The 19,595-nt window shown below is 38.2% G+C and overlaps 1 pseudogene; it reads right to left on the reverse strand.

Annotated features, from left to right (window-relative positions):
- The window catches only part of LOC143640820 (short transient receptor potential channel 7-like), an 85,908-nt pseudogene that overhangs the window by 39,804 nt on the left and 26,509 nt on the right, over positions 1–19,595 (reverse strand).

Raw genomic sequence — 19,595 nt, forward strand, 5'->3', positions numbered from 1 at the left:
AAAAATGGAAGTGCATTATAATATTAGTATGCCTTTTGGTATTATATATTTTCACCAGTAATTCATGATAGAATAAATGTCAAGGAAAGCTTCGAGTCTGCCTACTATTGCATAATGGTATACATGGTTTGAAAGAATTTATCCCCTGGAAATGAGCAAGGCTGGCATTTTATGCTGGTCATTGATCATCTTTCTGCCTATGGATGACAACAGACATTTGACATTCATGATGGATATTTCCTGAGACCTTTCTGACTCTCCTAATTGGAAAATACCCCTAGAGCAAATAATTTCCCTCATGAAACATTTTTATTCTGAACTAAACCATCATGCTTATGGAGGGCTTCACTTTTTCTTGTCATTAATTATCAGGGCCATTTGTACTTGGTAATTGACAATGAGAGGGAACATATAGCTGTGAGGAAGTGGCAAGACTTCTGGCTTTGCTGTGCACTCTACCATTGGTGACAGTTTTGCTAGACTTATTTTATGTTTCAGAAAAATGGCTAATATCTGCATGCCATGGACTCTTGAAATTGTTCATGAATAGCTGAAACTGTGACTGTAAATTTTCAAACATCAAGCATCATCTCCTGTTCTCTGGCTTTTCAAAGACATCTTCACTTTTCCCATGTGCTAAGTGGCAAAAAGACACTCTGGCTTGGGGAGGGAAGAAAATATTTGCAGTTTTGGAAATTCAAGCTCACCTTTACTAGTGCTGTGCAGCCTCTACCGCAGGTTTATGTGAACTCAAGGGCATGGATATCTCAGCAGTTTCAGGAAGTGATTGCCATGCTTTAGTAAAAAACATCAGGGAGTTCTTAGCTTAGTTTAAAAAAAATGTATTTCCCTGAGCTAAGAAAATATTATTATACTTGAAACCACAATCTGACCTTTCCAAGCACCGCAATAAACTCTCTGCTTTCTAATATGAATCTCAAGGCTACCTTTTCCATGGTTTATCAATATGATCTTCGGGACTCAGAGTCTTGGAAAAAATCAATTTTTTTCTTCGGATTTGTGACTATTATTGAAATAAAATGGCAGAAAGATTTTATCAAACTTGGAAGCTCTTTCTAGATGAATCCCAAAGATCCATGTCATTTCTTGAAGACTGGTTGACCTCACACAAAGTAAGATAATCAGGGGAGAGGAGACACTTCAAGTGGCCAATTTGGGAGGTATTAAAAATACTTTTTATGTTTTACATGTGAAATAGCCACCCCCCCCCAAATAAAAACAAATCCTCAAAGACAGATCCACTCTGCCTTGCTCATATAGAAAGTCCACTGACATTTAACCATACAAGTTTTTGGAGCTTTCCAGTTTTCATCAGGACGAATAATGTCAGACAACAGAGCAGATTCTACAGACTTAAAATATATAAAAAATGGAAATACAAGTGATTTTTTTCTCCTTAGGACCTAATCTGATCAGACACTACAATGCAAGGGTTATTGGGTGACAAGAATCATTACAGACATGTTGATATCTATTGAGTAGGTGGAACAAGCTTACTTTTGGGAAAGTCTACTTAAGCTTCCCACTAAGGGATTTCATATGACTTTGAAGTAAATTTCTCTAATCCTTTGAGGACCATGGATGCCATAAATCCTTTACTCCAAACCATTTTCAACACAATAAATGCTATTGAAATACCTGAGTTATTTGTTTCTCAAGATTTGGAACTGGCTTTCTAGTAATGGGATTCCTCACTGTGACACTACTGCCAGAAGTCTGGAGTCTGAAAATCTCTTCTGTTCTCCAGGTTAAAGGTCTAGTCATGGGCTGACTCATGATTCCTCTCTCTCTATTTGGAGGCTGGGAATTGAGGTGGGAAAAGGTGGTGGGATCTTAGCAGCCCTGTGAGACTGTCAGATCCCTGTCTGGAGAGAATTTGGGTGTAATCACAGTCACTTTACAGGAACATAAAATATGAGCACAAAGCTAGGCCAGCTGCCCTGTGAAGTGAGGCAGGAAGGCCAAGAAAGATGGGAAATCTTACCTTCTTGACTTCATATTTAATGGCCAGTTTGATCCGGCTCAAACTTGAATGGTGGTAGTTGGACCAGACTTGGAGGTTCACATCACCATTTAAAATCGCCTCTACCTCTTCTGTGTCTCAGCACAGGTCCAGCACGCCCACCACAAAATCCTTGCATTGCATAGATAACTTCCTGTAATCATTCTAACAAAATAAAGAAAAATCAGGGGTGTGTCACACTGAGCCCCACAGATAAGCTTGTCCAGCACAGCAGTGTCAATCAGCAATTGTCCACCAAGTGTGAACTTAATGGAACACATTGGAACCAAGGGCAATTGCTGGATTCAGAAGACAGGGATGTTTCTCTTGACACACAACCTAGAGGACATCTTCTCTAAGTCAGCACTTGTCAGAGTGTAGTCCACAGATCACTTGCATTAGAGTTACTTTAGATCATGCTAAAATTGTAGAATCCATGGGAATGAGACACAGGAATGTATTTTTTTAAGTTTGCTCTTTAAATGATTTGAGTACCCGCCATAGCCCATCCAGGCTTTTTCAAAGCAGCAAATATTTGGGCCTAATTACTAGCCAATTGTAAGGGAGGAATAATAAAGAAATGAACTTTTAAGATGCTAGAAATAATACCTTACTCATTTAGCACCAACCTAAAATAGTGACTGCTCTGCATAGGAATTTACTAGAAAGATAAGGCTGACACACTGAAGTTGGAAGAAATTTATACACAGGTATGATTTCTATATGTGCTAGAAAATTGCTTGTAACTTACACATTTAAAACTCCAATGCATTTTACACTTTACAGGATTCTTTTTTATTACAAATCCATTTGTATGGCAAATCATGGCTCCTTAAATTACTTGACTGATGAGTAGACACTTTTCGTCTTGAACTTTTTGTTGTTTCACTTTTTTAATGAGTTTTCCCTGGTATACTCTTTTCCTTCCCCTAGGTATATCTTTCCAACTATCTTTGAGAAATTTCCTCCCTTCCTTTCTTAGCAACACACCAACTTCTCTCCCTCCCAAACACACAGCTTAATTTCTAGATAATGATCCAAAATTTTGGACAAAAGAGTGTTTCATGTCACTCTCATACCATTACTTTCCTCCAAACATATCCTCCTGAGGCTTCCTTATTGCTTTCTTGGTTGAAACCAGTCTATTTAGAAACTACATAAGGACCAGATGTCACTTTCAATGTTAATCAATGTCAACAACCCTCAGACTCATAAATAGTAGTTGGCAATAGGAGAGCAGTTTTGCTTATTCGGAGCCCAGATTCTTCAGCAAATAGGTGGGAGCCTGGCAAACTGCAGGAGCTCAACTATTTTTCTGAGTTAATGTTTTTTGTCTCCTTCCAGGGCTGCTGCATTAAAATGTCACTTCACATTAGAGAAAGAGGTAAGTAAATGCTTGCTTTCTGGAAAGGGAAAATGATCATGAAAATATTTTCAGATGAGAATGGATACCTTTCATTTTTATGTATAATTTAGGTACGAGAAGGAAATTTGAAAATTACGAGTAGAAAAAGGACTGCTCAGCTTAGGCAGATTGTGATGGAGAAAAATTGGGGTAAGATACTTAGAGTGTCCTAGGTTTGGCCATCTATTGGGTGGTGGTTGGGTGGTGACATGAAGAGCTGTAATTCTGTGCTTCTCCATCCATTCACATTCATTCATCATTGAGGAGCTACTGTATACCAGACACTAAGTTAGCAGAGAACGAGGTCAATGTGATTTCTAAATAGTGAGGGCTGAAGGTGGCTGGGGATCCATCCTTAGGGTCCCATAAAGGGTAATGCCAAGTAAAACTTGCACAAAGTTTGTCCTGGTTAAAACATTTTGCAGAGTGCCAATGAGCCAAAGTTGGGAATCTCAACGTATAATACACTGGGCTCAGCAAAATGGAGAAGATGGTTCACCTCACCACATTGACCCTGACCCATTCAACTCTGGCAGTCCCTCTGTTACAACTGACTTTTCCTGAATCTCCTTGCCCTGAAGCATCAACCTATTGCCTCTTCAATGAGAACCAGAATTGTCTTTGAATGTTAGTTTTCCTGGTAAAATGGAACCTGTTGGATAGACTATACATCAAATCTTGGTGGAAACTCCTACCTGTAACTGAATGCATGAATGGGTAGATTAAGTAGAAAAGGCTTGCCTTAGCCCTGATCTAAGCTCCCACACTGGGAACAAGTCAGGCTATATGGCACTATACATGTTTGGTTTCTGCAGAGTTTGAAGCAGGAAGTGCTCCTTCATTAGAAGCTGTCCAATTCCTGGGCTCTTTTACCTAGCCTGCCCATCAAAAAGGAGGAACCAGAGCAGCCAAAGTGTATAAATACATTTTTGTCTTCTTAGACACAGGCTGTATGTCAATAATGCTGGTATCTGCAGGTAGCTGGAGGAAAAAGAGAGAACTCAGGCCTGCCAGAGAGGAGAATCTATGGTCATGTATGGTGGCAGAGGGTTATAGGTGAAACCTCTAAAGAATTATGATGAGTATGCTTAATTGGGCCAACCCTGAGCTCTTGAGCCTTACAAGACATACCACTCACTGTAGTTGAGGTAGATGAGATACATGTTCAAGACATCAGACATGCTCTTTAAATTTTTAAAAAATATATTCCTATATTCTGGGGTTCCCCAGTCCCAACGGGTGACAGGAGTATCATCTAGCTCAATTCTTATAAAAAGTCATGATGGAAAGGCTATCACCATTTTCAACTTAAAGATGAGGAAACTAAGACAGAGAGATAAACAGGCTGAATACACTTCTCTTTCTTGTATTAGTTACTGATCTATGGGTCACTCTCTCACCTTTGGTGATTTGAACTCCTATCTCACTCCCACTGTCCCTTCATTACTGCCTTTGTTATTCTTGGCAGTTTCAGTATATTGAAAGATGATTTTCCTAATACCCTGTCCTCTCACTTTCTTGACAGATCCTTTTCCAGTGAGCTCATCTTAATCCAAACTCAGCCACTCAGTGTGTTAGTTATTTCAGTAGTTGTGTATCATCCATGACTGCAACTACAAATATCTTTCTTTCCAATCACCGCCTCCCTATATATCCAGCTCACTGTTTCTGGGACCCCAATTAGTAATCTTTTAATTTCACCAGACCTACAAGCAATTGACCATTATCTTTTACCCTGATTTATACTCCCCTCTTTAGGTTACTGTTCTCCTCCTTAAAAAGGTTATATTTCAATGTTAATTATATGATAACCTCTGCACACATCATCAACTTTTCTGGGCTTCACTTTATTTTAGCCTTCACTGGATAAAAGCCTGGTCTTAGTTGAGTCTAATTGTCTACCACTCTGGTCCTGCCTCTGTACAGTAAATGTGTCTGAGAAGAGACAACTGCCCTGATGCATCTTCCTGTTAACTGTCTCTAACCTCAAGTAGTCCTTAGAGCTCCTGGCAATTTACTCTTTTACTCTTAAGCAAGCATTTCATACCTTTCCCCCCTACACCTTCAACAATCTCTACTTCTTCCTAACTCGTGGATGAGGACCTTGTTTTCTATTTATTAAGAAAATAGAAGTTATCAGCAGGGAAGCTCCCCATGCTCACACCATCACATATATGTACCCACACACATCTGTGTCCATGTATTCTGTTTTCCCTCTTTTTACTTTGGATGAACTGCCTCTGCCCCTTTCTAAGATCAACTCCTCCACTTGCATTCTGGAAATCATCCTCTTATGCCTACTCAAGGATGATGCTCCTACAATCTTCCTTGTTCTCTCCTGTGCTGTTAACTTCTCCTCTCCCTACTTGCTCAGCACACAAACATGTGGTTATTTTTCTTTTCTTAAATAGAAATTTATCCTGACCCCACTTCCTCCTCCAATTGCTACTCCAATTTTCTGTTCCATTCTACACCAAAATTCTTCAATAGAGTTTTCTACATTTATTGTCTTCAATTGCCCTTTTTGTACTCTTTATTGTTCCATTTAATAAGGCTTTCCTACCCACAGAATTTACTTTGACTCTTCTCGGTAATGTCATAAAGGATTTTCATGTTCCTAAATTCAACAGTTGGTTCTCAGTCCTCATTTTACATATCAAGTGCTTTGAAATAGCTGATCACTTCCTCTTACTTGAAATACAGTTACTTGGCTTCAAGTATAACATATATTTTTGTGTTTATTTTTCCTGAATTACTACTTTTATTTTCACTCTTTGTTGATTTATACTCATTCTCCTTATGTCTTAATTTGGGAATACCCCAAAGATGTGTCCAGTTCTCTAAAGTCTCCTTTTATCTATTGACACTCATTGCTTTAGTGATCTTATCTAGTGTCATGGCTTTCAGTAATGTACATATACTGATAAATCTGAAATTTATATCTTTAATGCAACCTTCTCCCCTGAACTAAAGATTCATATATCTGACTGTTGACTTTATATCTTCACTCAAATGTCTAATAGGCATATTTCAAATTTAACAAAAATTTTGAATTGAGTCTTCATCTTATTTTCTTTCCCCCACAGTTTCAGTTATTCTAGACAAACAATTCTTAAATCTAGCCTTGATGTCAATCTTTCTCTTATAACCTGGAAACTTAGTGAAACTTTGTATGAAAATGAAAAATAAAACAGGGATGGAGATATAGCTCAGTGGTAGCATATTCCTGGATCCAATTTCCAGAAAACAAAATCAAGGAAAGATAATGGGGAGTTGAGGAATGCTATGGTTTGGATCATGTGTTAGACTCAGTTCCAAGCGTGGTAGTAAGGGTATGCCCCCAAATTACCTAAGGACCTTCTACTAGGCCTCACTTTTTAAAGTTATTACCACCCTAGGGACCAAGTTTCTAATAAAATCTTTACCCCTCATACATCAGATAAAGCACTAAATTCTAGGGTACATAAAGAACTCAAAAAGGTAAACACCCCCCCCCCCAAAAAAAAACACCCAAATAATCCAATGAATAAATGGGCCAAGGACATGAACAGACATTTCTCAGAAGAGGATATACAATTAATCAACAAATATATGAAAGAAATGTTCATCATCACTAGCAACTAGAGAAATGCAAATCAAAACCACTCTAAGATTTCATTTCACTCCAGTCAGAATGGCAGCTATTATGCATACAAATGATAATGAGTGTTGTCAAAGATGTGGGGAAAAGGGCACACTCATACGTTGCTTCTGGGACTGCAAATTAGTGCAGCCAATATGGAGATTTTTTGGAAAATTGGGAAAGGAACCACCGTTTGACCCAGTTATCCCTCTCCTCGGTCTATAACCAAAAGACTTAAAAACAGCATACTCTAGGAACACAGCCACATCAATGTTTATAGTGGCACAATTCACAATAGCTAGATTATGGATCCAACCTAGATACCCTTAAATAGATGAATGGATTAAAATAATGTAGCATATATACACAATGGATATTACTCAGCAATAAAAGACAATAAAATCATGGCTTTTGAAGGTGTGGATGGAGTTAGAGAAGATAATGCTAAGTGAAGTTGGCTAATCCCCCAAAACCAAGTGCTGAATGTTTTCTTTGATATAAGGAGGCTGATTCATAGAGGGATAGGGAGAGGGAGCATGAGAGAAATAGGCAAACTCTAGATAGGGCAGAGGGGTTGGAGGGAAAGGGAGTGTGCATGGGGTTATAAATGATGGTGAAATATGATGATCATTAATATCCAAAGTACATGTATAAAGAAAAAAAACTTATTTTTTTCTCTGTTTAACATCCACTATTTGTTTCTATCACAATTTATATATTCATTCACTGATTGATTGGTTGTTTCCAGTTCTTGGCAATTAAGAAGAAGGCTGCTATAAATATTCACATATAAGTTTTTGTGTGAAAATAAATTCTTATTTTTAGAAAAGCTATATAGGAGTGGGATTGTTGAGTATATGGTAAGTGCATGTTTAACTTTGTAAGAAACTACAAGTTTGTTTCTGGAATAGATATACTATTTTACATTACCACCATCAAATTATGAGAACTCCCGCTACTGCATAGTTTGTTTGTTTTTTTTTTTTAAAGAGACAGTGAGGGGGAGAAAGAGAGAGAGAATTTTTAATATTTATTTTTTAGTTATTGGCAGACACAACATCTTTGTTTTGTATGTGGTGCTGAGGATGGAACCTGGGCCACACATATGCAAGGCGAGCGTGCTACTGCTTGAGCCACATCCCCAGCCCTATTCCATAGTCTTGCCAGCATTAGCTATTGCCAAATTATTTTCTGTGTCATGGTATTTCATTGTGGTTTTAATTTGCATTCACTAATGGGTAGTGATGTTGGGCATCTTTTTCTGTGCATCGTTACCACCTCTGTATCTTCTTTGAGGAAAGATCTGTTCAAATTCTTTGTCCTTTTAAAAAACTTGAATTGTTAATTTTCTGATTGTTGAGTTTTGAGAGTTCTTTTTATATTATGGATATAATTATATATTTATATAAGAATTATGTAAGTTTTCAACTCTTTTCTCTTTGTGACTTATTCTCTTAACAGTAACTTTCAAAAAGCAGATGTTTTTAATTTTGATGAAGTCTATTTTATCATGTTTTTTTTCTATGATTATGCTTTTGATGTCACAACTAAGAAATATTTCCTTAACAAAGAAAATTTTTCTCTAGAACTTTCATAGGTTCGTTTACATATTTAGCCATGACCCATTTGTGTTAATTTTTATATAATATGTGCACATAGATTTTCACTTGTTCTAGTCTCATTTGTTGAAAAATTATCCTCTTTCCATTGAATTGCTTTGACACAATTGTCCAAAATTACTGACTATATTAATATGTGTTTATTTCAGTCTCTCTATTCTGTTCCTATACCCTATCTTTTCCTACCTTCACTAATACCCAGTGTCTTTATTTTTGTTGCTTTCTGTCAATTATCAAAAGTAAATACTTTTAGTCCTCCAACTATGCTCTATGTTTTAAAATTGCTCTGACTTTTTTTCATTCCTTCCATTTTTATATAAATTTTTTAAAATAAGATTATTCATATGTAAAATAACTTACCCTGAGATTTTTTTTAAAGAGAGAGTGAGAGTGAGAGTGAGAGAGAATCTTTTTAATATTTATTTTTTAGTTCTCAGCGGACACAACATCTTTGTTTGTATGTGGTGCTGAGGATCGAACCCAGGCCACACACATGCCAGGCGAGCGTGCTACCGCTTGCGCCACATCCGCAGCCCACTCTGAGATTTTTAATGGAATTTTATTGAATATATAAATCATTTGTGGGAAAATTGACTTCTTTGTTGAGTCTTTCAAACCATTAACATGATATTTATCTCCATTTACTTAGGTGTTCTTTGATTTCTTTCACTGATGTTTTGTGGTCTCAAACATATGGGTTTTACATATGTTTGTAAGATTTGTATTTGAGTATTTAATTTTTCAACTACTAAAATTTACTTTTTTCTTTTATATTGTTCATTAAATAGTAATATGATTAACTTTTGTTTGTTTTCCTTATGTCCTATGACTTTGCTAAATTCACTTATTGGTGCTTTGTTGGTTTCTTGAGATTTTTCCATATGAACAAACATATTTTCTGAAAATATCGATTGTTGACCTTCTATGAACACATAGTTTAGACACATTTATTAATATGACTGATAAAATGCTCAGAATGATTATTTCACATTTTTTTGACTTATGAAGTATTGTTTTAAAGAAGAAAATGTTGTCAAAGAATGTTTTTTGTTTTCTTTCAATTTTTAATATTTTTTAGTTGTCAATGGATCTTTTTATTTTATTTATTTATATGTGGTGCTGAGGATTGAACTCAGGGCCTTGCACACGCTAGGCAAGTGCTCTACCACTGAGTCACCCCTCATCCCTGTTTTTTGTTATCTTTCAACTCAAACTTATTAGTTTCATACTTTTTATGTAGTCAACACATTAAACGGTTTTAAAACTACTCACCCTTTATTTCTGGTTTTCTGTTCAACAGATATTAGCTGAAATTCTTTGGTTCTTAGTAGCCTAGAATTTCTTTTCCTTTTTTTGTGTTCTTAAATTTCACAAGCTTATTTATTACTGAGATGCATTTCTAGTCCTAATACAAAGGACAAGCTGAAACCATCCAACAAGGTAAATTGATATCTTGAACTTTTGGTGCTGAGGCTATGGTTTTGACAGCATCAATTTAAGGAAATGATTAGTTTGCTTGATTTTGGTTAAAAAATTCCAACTCTACAATTTTGTAATAGCTATTGACAAACTTAAAACAAAAGAGGGAGAGAAGCTCATTACACTGATGAGTCAAGTCAAAAGTGAAATGATTTTCTCAGAAGGATGCTGTAGAGACACCCACACAATACAGAATAATTAACACTCATTTCTCAATGGAGACCTTAGAAATTAGATTTTAAAAGAGTGTGGGCTTCAAATACATTCCCCCACCACTCCCTTAAGGAATATAGTTATTTGAAAGGAATGTGTATGGAAAGCTTCAAGTGAAATATAAAAGGAGGTAAGTCAGTAGATGTGTGTATGCTGTAAAACCTTGGAGATGTTTCTGCTTTTGACATTAAGGTTAAGTTTAATAAATGGTTGTTATGACAATAATTAATAATAAATATGTTCTAAACATTTTAGTGTGTTACTAAACAGTCACAAGTGTCTTATAGAGCAGATAAGGCCATTAACCCTAAATGAGAAAAGTGAGAATTGACTAAAATTGGAGGTCACTGGTTACCTTGACTGGGGTACTACTGGGAGAATAAGGGGCATCACCAGAAAATTAAAGAAGTATTAGAGCCAATAGTTTAGACAGCCCTGGTGAGAAATTTTATTGCAAAGAGAAATGAATTAGTAGCTGATGTGAGAAGTAGGGTCAAGAGAAGCTTTTCTTTCCTTTCTTTTCTCACTTCTTCTTTCATCCTCCATTTCCCCTTCCTTTTTTCCTTCCTCCTCCTGATGAGAGAATATTTTTTATGCTGATGGAAATTTTTCAGTAGATAATTATGCTAATCATTGCCTATGATATTAGTAGATCATTATATTAATCCAGTAGGCTTAGCAATTTAGAGCATTGAATGTAGTGTATAAATAGAAGAATAAATTTATATAGAATCACATATGGTTTATTTGTAGTAACAGGAGGGAAAGTCAATTTGTAGGTGAGGAAGCTAGTAGGGTTAATTCATGAATGAGGAAGATTACAGATATTATCTTCCTATTGCCTTAATTTCTTTCAGTGAAATAGGACTAAAAAGGATTAGTTGAGATTGGAAATAAAGAAGGTTGTAGTAGAAGTTCAAGGAGAGGAGGTCTGATATAGGTTTAGGAGAACATAAAAATGCAAAGATTGGTCAGTTAGGATATGAATATGGAGAAAAATAAGAGCCCATTTGAGAATGATGGTCCTCAATTTAAATGAAGTCAGTCAATGTGGTGATTTATTTTCCTACCACATTCATTTTCTTGGGTGCCAGCATGGAATAGAAAAAGATTTTACCAGGGTTGTTTTTTGTATACAAATCAAGAGAGGGGCTGAGAAGTTGAACAGTATATGAAGGAGTGCTTATGATTACAGTCATGGAACTGAAACTGGCATGAAGAACTTTGAGGGGAAGTTAAAAAATGAAAGAAGCATTATGTGAGTTTGGGGTACTGGAGGAGATAAGAGACTGACAGAATTGGTGTAGTCAAGGAAGATGGAAACATTGGAGCTGCTATTCTGAGAGTGTGATTGGTGATGCTTAGATGATGGAGGATTTACATTCATTGATCAGAACACGTGTAGGCTCAAGTAAGCTGCTGATGACCAACAGAAGTGTGGAATATGAAGAGATGAATCCAACTGTGTCAGGGTGTTGGAAGAACAATCTATGTGTATGTTAAAATGCCAAGAATTTAAACAGATGGAACTGAAATTATGGGGAATGATTGGGAGTGACCCATTATTGCAGACTGTACCAAAAAGGGAAGTGGCAGATGTACTCTAATGAAATATGGCTCAAAGATGGATGCTCTTAGGGAGGAAAGATGGAGAAAGGTATGGAGAGTCAAGGAATAGCAAGGGGATGCCCATCCCATTGCCAGGCCCAGTGCTATGAAGACTGTGGGAACAAAACCAGCCCCAGTTATGAGGACTTCAGGGGAGACTATGTCATTAGGGGTAGCCAATCTTTAGAAAGAGTAACAAGGTGGAGTATCTCTCAGGGAAGGAGTCAATGACAAGGGTCCTTTGTGAGGAGGGACTATGACTTCTAGTGGATGAGGTGAGAGGGTATCTGGGAATGAAGAAAAAGGCAGGTATTAGGGTGGAGTATGAGAAAGGAGGAATCTTCTGGAGAATCCAATACAGGTTCCAAGAGTGATCTGGGACACAGTGGCTTCCTATGGCAATTACATGGAGAAGCTTAGTTATGTGATGTTTTAAGGATTTGTGGAGTGAGGCAAATAAAGCAGGAAGCACAGTGCTGGACACACAGGTCACACACAGTAACTTTTAGCTCACAGGACTTCAGTGCTGCATCCTACCCTAGCACACTCCCTTCTGCACATCCCCTCACTTGTTTTGTTGATGAGAAAACTCTGAATGCTAATATTTAACAAATATGACTGAATTCTTATTAATTATAACTGGAATCATTGCCCCCATAGAGGCTCTGCCATTGCTTACTCACTGTCATCCTGAGTTGATATGCTCTCTGCGGGAAGTCTTCTTTTGTTCACCCTAAATGTAGTCCCTGCATTTTCCAAATGCATCTCTGTGCATCAGGGTTTCAAGATCTGGGAAAGAGTAGTGTGTGTGTGTGTGTGTGTGTGTGTGTCTCTCTCTCTCTCTCTCTCTCTGTGTGTGTGTGTGTGTGTGTGTGAGAGAGAGAGAGAGAGAGAGAGAGAGAGAGAGAGAGAGATTGGTGATTTTGGAATTTTTACTGATTAGTTTTTTTCATGAGAAGGATTGCTGGATAGTTAGTGTTCGGGTTCTAATCTCAGCTCTGCTGCATGCGGCATGTATATTTTTGAGTACAAAATTTCATCTCAGTATTTTCTAGTTAAGTCTACATAACAGGGATGATAAGAATGTCTACTTTGTAATTTGTTGCAAAGAGAAAACTGAAAAAAGATAATCTAAATAAATTTCTTAACACAATAAGTGACAACTGGCCAATATTACAGCGATCTGGACTTTCAGGTTAGCAAGATGGCTAGTTGTCAATTTGAGTGCCTTTTCTAATACAGCTGACAAATCCTCTTATTGGATTCACTCCCAAAGTTTACTCTGTGTGAGTCCTTAGGTAAAAGGTAGAAACAGTTGGACAGAAGATTAGAGTATGGAGATTGGGGCAGAGTTCTGCTAACTCACAATGCAGGAGCAGCACCCAGATACTGAGCACTGAATATGCAGGGCACTGTGTACCACCTTCTTCTACCAAGCAGAGTTGACAGTGCCTCTGTAGACACTTCAGTTTCCCACCTGGTTTTTGGTTTACTTAATTGGCAGCTACTGACATTGTGAGCAGCTCTTAGCACTTCAAAATGATATTTGTGAATTCCCAGAAGTAATGGATTGTTCTCCTTGTTGATTTTTTAACAAGTCCCTTCTGTTGGATTCAGAAGCTTGCCTAAGAACATAGGCTGTCTTTTAAGGAAGCATCTCAGGTATTTCATTAGCAACTCAGGTATAATGTCTACTGATTTAGCACCCACAGTGCTGGGCTCTGGGGATACAGATCTAGATAAAAGACAGTCCTCACCCTTGATGACCTCAGGGTCTTCCTGAAGAGGATAGAAGTAACCAGATGAGAGCCACAGGTTGATATAAGTGCCTTGGGGAGAAAGACAGGGTGGGGACACACTAGCTTAGGTACAGATATCAGAGGCTTCAAAGAGAAGGCAGAGTGTGAACTGACACCTGAAATGAGTAGATGTTAGTGGGGCTGAGGCAAGTGAAAGAAGAGGTAGCAGAGAATAGATATTCCAGAAAAAGGGAGCTCCCAGTGCAAAGGTTCCATGAAGAGAGAATATTCATGCATGTATGGCTTAGCTGACTTTAACCAGAGCATGGTCATATGCACAGTATTCAATATTTTACATAATTTCTCAGAATTAAGTGAACATCAATATGCTATGTATCTGAAGAGTAATTTGTGTACACTCTGTACATACTTATCCGGATTAAAGATGCTGCTTGTGTCTCTTATGGAACTTCCAGAAGAACCTCTAAGCTTTCTGCTCTTCCTGCTAGAACCACAGTGAACCCAAACTGGGAAGCAGGTCTACCTATGGAAGCTTTGCCCCATGCTGTTACCACACATATCTCACTCTATCCAACATAGGTATGTGACCAATGGCAGAGTGACTCCTCTAAACTGTGACTTAGGAAATATGCCAGGACATGTAAGTTGAAAGAGGAACCTCCAGCAGTCCTGTGGTTCACTTAAATAGAAGCAACTCCACCTTTTTTCAGGCCTGCCTCCACCTGGGTTGGCCTAAGTATGATTGATTGGTCTCTGCACTTCTCACAGTGAGAAACTATGGTTTGAATGTTTCCTCCAAAGTTTATGTCTTGGACATTTAATCCCCAATCCCTAGCGTTGGGAGATGGGGTCTAATAGGAGGTGATGAGGTTATGAGATCTCTGCACTCATGAATGGATTAATGTCATTATTGGGGGAGTGGGTTAGTTATGGCATGGGTGGGCTTGTTATAAAACCAAATTCAGTCTTTCCTTACTCTCTGGCACTCTCTTGCCCTTCTACCTACCACCATGGGATAACGCAATCAGAAGGCCCTCACCAGATGCTGACACTTTGACACTGGACTTCCCAATCTTCATGGTTCTGAAGAGAACCATGAGAAATAAATTTCTTTATAAGTTATCCAATCTGTGATATTCTATTATAGGAACATAAAACAGGCTAAGAGACAACATTAAAAGATATGAATAGTGCTATTGTTGCTACTATTAGTTATTATTTATTGTTTACTATGTACAAAGCCTTGAGCTGATTGTTTTACATATTTAGCTCATTAAATTCTCACAGGAAACCTAGGAACTAATTTTTATCATGTTTCTTCTGTGTAGACAGGGGAACTAAAGCCTGGAGACTTCAGTAGCAGCTGAGATCTGAACTCAGGTATGACTGACTCCAAACCCATAATTTTAACATTGGTAAGTACTTATTTGATAAAAATATCAACTGCCCTACCTCATGACCTGAATATGACTCTGCAGGCCAGGGTGTGATAGGGGTGTTAAAGGTCCTTCCTCATGAAAAGAAAGAGAAAGATGAGGGACTATTGTTATGAGACAAAGGTACTGAATTTAAGTAAGGCAATCCCTTTTTTTGATATACCTAAGAGATGGTTAGCGAGGGGAGGCCAGCTGAATCCAGGGATCTGAGATTAACCTTCATACTCTTAGGTTACCAGTAGGTATGTTTATGATCAGAAAGACATGGGATAGAAGCTGTCCCTAATAAATAGGCCCATTCTATTGTTCCCAAGGCTTTAAACCTCTGAGAAAAATGTCCATCTGTCCACTCCCCTGTACCCTCTTTGGTCTCATGACTCTTATCAGAGTGTTAGTTACTTCTATTCTGCAATGAGTCTTCCAGTTCCATCAGTGGTGGTGAAAAATTATGGAAATAGATGGGGGTAAGTAGAGGGATTGCTGAGGTCCCTCCTGATGTGACTTGGGGAATCATGGAGCGCAATTCTCAGGCACACAGAGAAACAGCATGGTAGGATGAGACAGCATTACTTATGTTACTTCAGTCTGTCAGGGGGCAGCATGGTGACTGTTGTTCGTGATGCACTGGCTTTTAACTGGCACATTTGGGGGGTCAGTTTGCTCTACTGGGCTAAAGCATACAATCTAGTTTCATAGTGGTGCTAAAGTAGAAGATTTCTTCATCCTGGATCCTTCCAAATTTTTCATCCACAAAGCACACAGCTCAGCCACATCAGTGCATGGATTGGCTCATGGTAGACCTCATGTATAAATTCATTCATTTAATCATTTATGGGATAAATACTATGCTGGAGTCCTGACAGTGCAATGGATAGTGAGGCAGGCATAGTTTTGCTCTCATGGATGTGGCAGACTTGAGGGCAAGGTAGACAATGAGAGTCCAGTTATGAAGTGGCATGGTGAGCTCTCCTCTTTGCAATTTAGACTTGAGTCCCTCTATATCCAGCCTCACATTTATTTATTAGGAAGACATTTCCTTCCAAATAAACCCAATTGCTAAATTGCAGAAACTAGGAACGAGTCTGTTAGCTCAATGGTTTGAGTGACTTCTAGGAGTCACCCATATGGAGACGTTCTGCTCTATTCAACATGGGCTTACTGAGTCTCCTGTGTGCCAGAAATTGTGCCTTGCATTGGAAACAAAAGGAGGAGTAAGATGGCATTACTGCTCGCCCATGAAGTTATTGCACAAGCGGATCTCTTTAATATCATGTGGTGAGTGCTAGTCATTCAGGCAGCATGTGGTCATTAAGTAACCATTTTGTGCCAGGAGCTGTTCCATTTTAGAGGTACAGTGATAAGCAAAACATATAGCCTCTACTCTTTGGTACTTTTTATTTTATAGGGGAGTAGGGATTGTAGAGAGGGGATCACTATTTTATATAGATGGTGAAACAAGAACTCCCTGGGGGGACTTTTTTTGTACCAGGGATTGAACCCAGAGATTATTAACCACTAAGCCACATTCCTAGCCCATTTTATATTTTATTTAGAGCCAGGGTCTTACTGAGTTCATTATGGCTTCATTAAATTTCTGAACTCTCAATCCTCCTGCCTCAGCCTCTGGAACCACTGGAATTACAGGCCTGCACCACTGGCACCTGGTCCTCTAGGGGATTTTGAATAAAGAGTTGAAGGAGGTAAGGAAGGTAGTAAACAGATTTATGAGATGTTCTAGGCAGTGTCACAGTCACAAAGGGAGAAGAATGTAAAGGGAGAAGAGGGAGAACTTTAGGAGTTCGTTAGAAATAGCTGGGGGGCTGGTGACTGGGGCAAAGAGGGCCAGAGGGAAAAGGAAGAGATGAAGCCAGGAGAACAGCAGGGAGCAGATGGCGCACACCCTAATAGGTACTTGTCAGGACTGTAGTTTTTCCTCTGGTTAGATGGGAGTGTCATTAGAAGTTTCAGGAAGTGAAGCTTACATGATCCGATTTATGTTCTGAGAGAGGATCACTCTCGCTGCTGGGATGGAGTAAATTATAGAGGCAAGACTAGACCAGAAGGACCAATTCTAGGGCTGTTGCAATTATCCAGAGGAGAGAAGATGGTGGCTTGTATCTGAGAAGTGAAAAGTAAATAATCAAGGAGATGAGGAGTGTACCATTCTAAATGTCTTTTAAAGAGTAAAGAGGATTTGTTGATGAAGTATAAAAAAAATATATGAAGTATATGAAGTATAAAAAAAAAGAAAGAAAGAAACAAGGATGAATCAGAGGTTTTGTGCTTGAACAACTAGTAAGATAGAGTTACCATTGAAATGAGCAGTAGTATAGGCTAGATAATTGTTTGGCAAATTTTTCCCTCCTTCCTCTCTGTCTGCATGAGAAGGATCTACATTGATGTTGGCTTTGGTCATAAGACTTGCTTAGGCAAATGAAATGTGGGTGGAAATGACGGTGTGTGGGTTCTTGGCCTAAGAAACATCATGGATTTTCTGTTGTCCCCTTGAGAGCTGACTGCTGCCAGGAGAATGTGTCCTAGTTAGATATCCACTATCTACTGGGCTCCACAATAAGACTTAATACAGCCTCCTTTACTAACACTAGAATTTCAATTATAAAAATAAATGTTAATTTCGTAGACAACTGAGTTTTGAGGTGGTTTGTTACATAGTATTAGTGTGGCAATTACTGACTGATAAAAGGGACACAGCTTGGCTCCGTTCTTTCAGACGTCAGTATCAAAGACAGGTTCTCAGCCATGTCTGTGTCCGGGAAGTTGCCCTGGAAGAAATAAAGCCATTGCTGAATCCTAAAGATTCACTTACCCAGTGTGAGAGGTGGAGATAGCCAAACTGAGGGCATATCACAAGCTGAGGAGCAAGTAAATGTTGGTATGTGGCTAGAAGGAAATTGACATGGGTGCAATAAAGCAATATAACTTGGCTCAAAACTATGATCTTGAAACCAAAGCTGGCTGCTAACAGCCATTATGTTATGCTTAGATGTTTGCAGTGACTTTCTAAAAGTCCTAGAGAAGGCAGAGGTGAAAAATGAGTAAGGATTGCTTTTAAATAAGTTTTAATCTAATTAGGAAAATTAGATTTCATATTTTTGCTTTGAACTGATTTATTTAATGAAAGACTGAATAACACTTGGAAGTAGTTCTTATAACTATTGTGTAAACTCAGAGACTGAGGCTTTGACATGATTTAATTTATTTCCACAGTGTTAGTGGTCACTTATGTGCTTATTCCTAGGCTTTTACCTCCAAATCCAGACTGTATATTTTAAAACTATTTTTAAAATATTTATTCTTAAGCTTTACGTGGACAAATATCTTTATTTTACATTTATGTGATGTTGAGGATTGAACCCAGTGCCTCCTGCATGCTAGGCGAGCACTCTACCACTGAGCCACAAAACCATCCCCTCCAGACTGTATTTTAAAGATCAAACTTGTGTATTCAACTGGAAAATGCTCATCTACACTTGTAAGTCCTGCATGCTCCAAGCAAAACAAATGGATATTCCATCTAACACCAAAACCAGATCTTCTGTTTCCTGTTTAAGGAAAGAGTCCCTATATACTCAGCCTCTGGAGCTAGAAATTCTGGGTTTATGGTATCTCTGACAGTTACTTGCCAAGATGTATGTATTCTTATCCAAATTATCTTTTTTTTGTTTGACATCTAAACATCATACTCACACTATTATGTCAAATTCTCACCATTTATTGTCCAGACATTTGTACTAGCCTACTAATTGGGCCACTTACTAACAAGAGTTCCTTTTGCTATCCAGATGCTAAAACACCACTCCCTTGATTCAAAAGCTACAAGAGCAAATTTGGGCCTTTTATTATCACACATTATTAACATCAAGCTCCTTCCTGTAACACAACTTCCCTTCAGCAGCACCTATCCTCCATAATTACTAAGCCTATTCATGCCTTTGTACATACTCATTCTTCTACCTTTATGCCTTTCTTTCTCTCTCTCTCATTCATCAAACAGAAGGATGCCACTTTTCATCCTTCAAGAATCACTTCAAACTATTATCTCTTCTGAGAAGGCTTCTCTCATATTGCCACGTAGCTTGTTGCACTCTTTTCTTTTCTCCTAGCAGTTTGCTCATGTTACCCTATAGTGATGGTCTTGTTACAGTCCAGTCTGTCCCTTTCTTTGGGGTTGGGGTCTGGAGTTCATTCGTACTTGGTATTCCTAGGACCTAGCACAAGGTTAGGCATGCAGAGGTAAGACTACCTTGCTAATACTATTCTAACCATTCTTATTCTGTTTCCTCATCTGTAAAACAGGAATGAGAATCTGTTTCTAAATTTCAATTTAGATGTTGTTATGGAAATGTTCTGCTGGAGTTGAAGAAAGGGCGAAAGAAGTAAGGAGTTAAGGGATTATTTAATCCATGCAC

Source organism: Callospermophilus lateralis, unplaced genomic scaffold, assembly GCF_048772815.1.
Source record: "Callospermophilus lateralis isolate mCalLat2 unplaced genomic scaffold, mCalLat2.hap1 Scaffold_65, whole genome shotgun sequence".
Lineage (NCBI taxonomy): Eukaryota > Metazoa > Chordata > Mammalia > Rodentia > Sciuridae > Callospermophilus > Callospermophilus lateralis.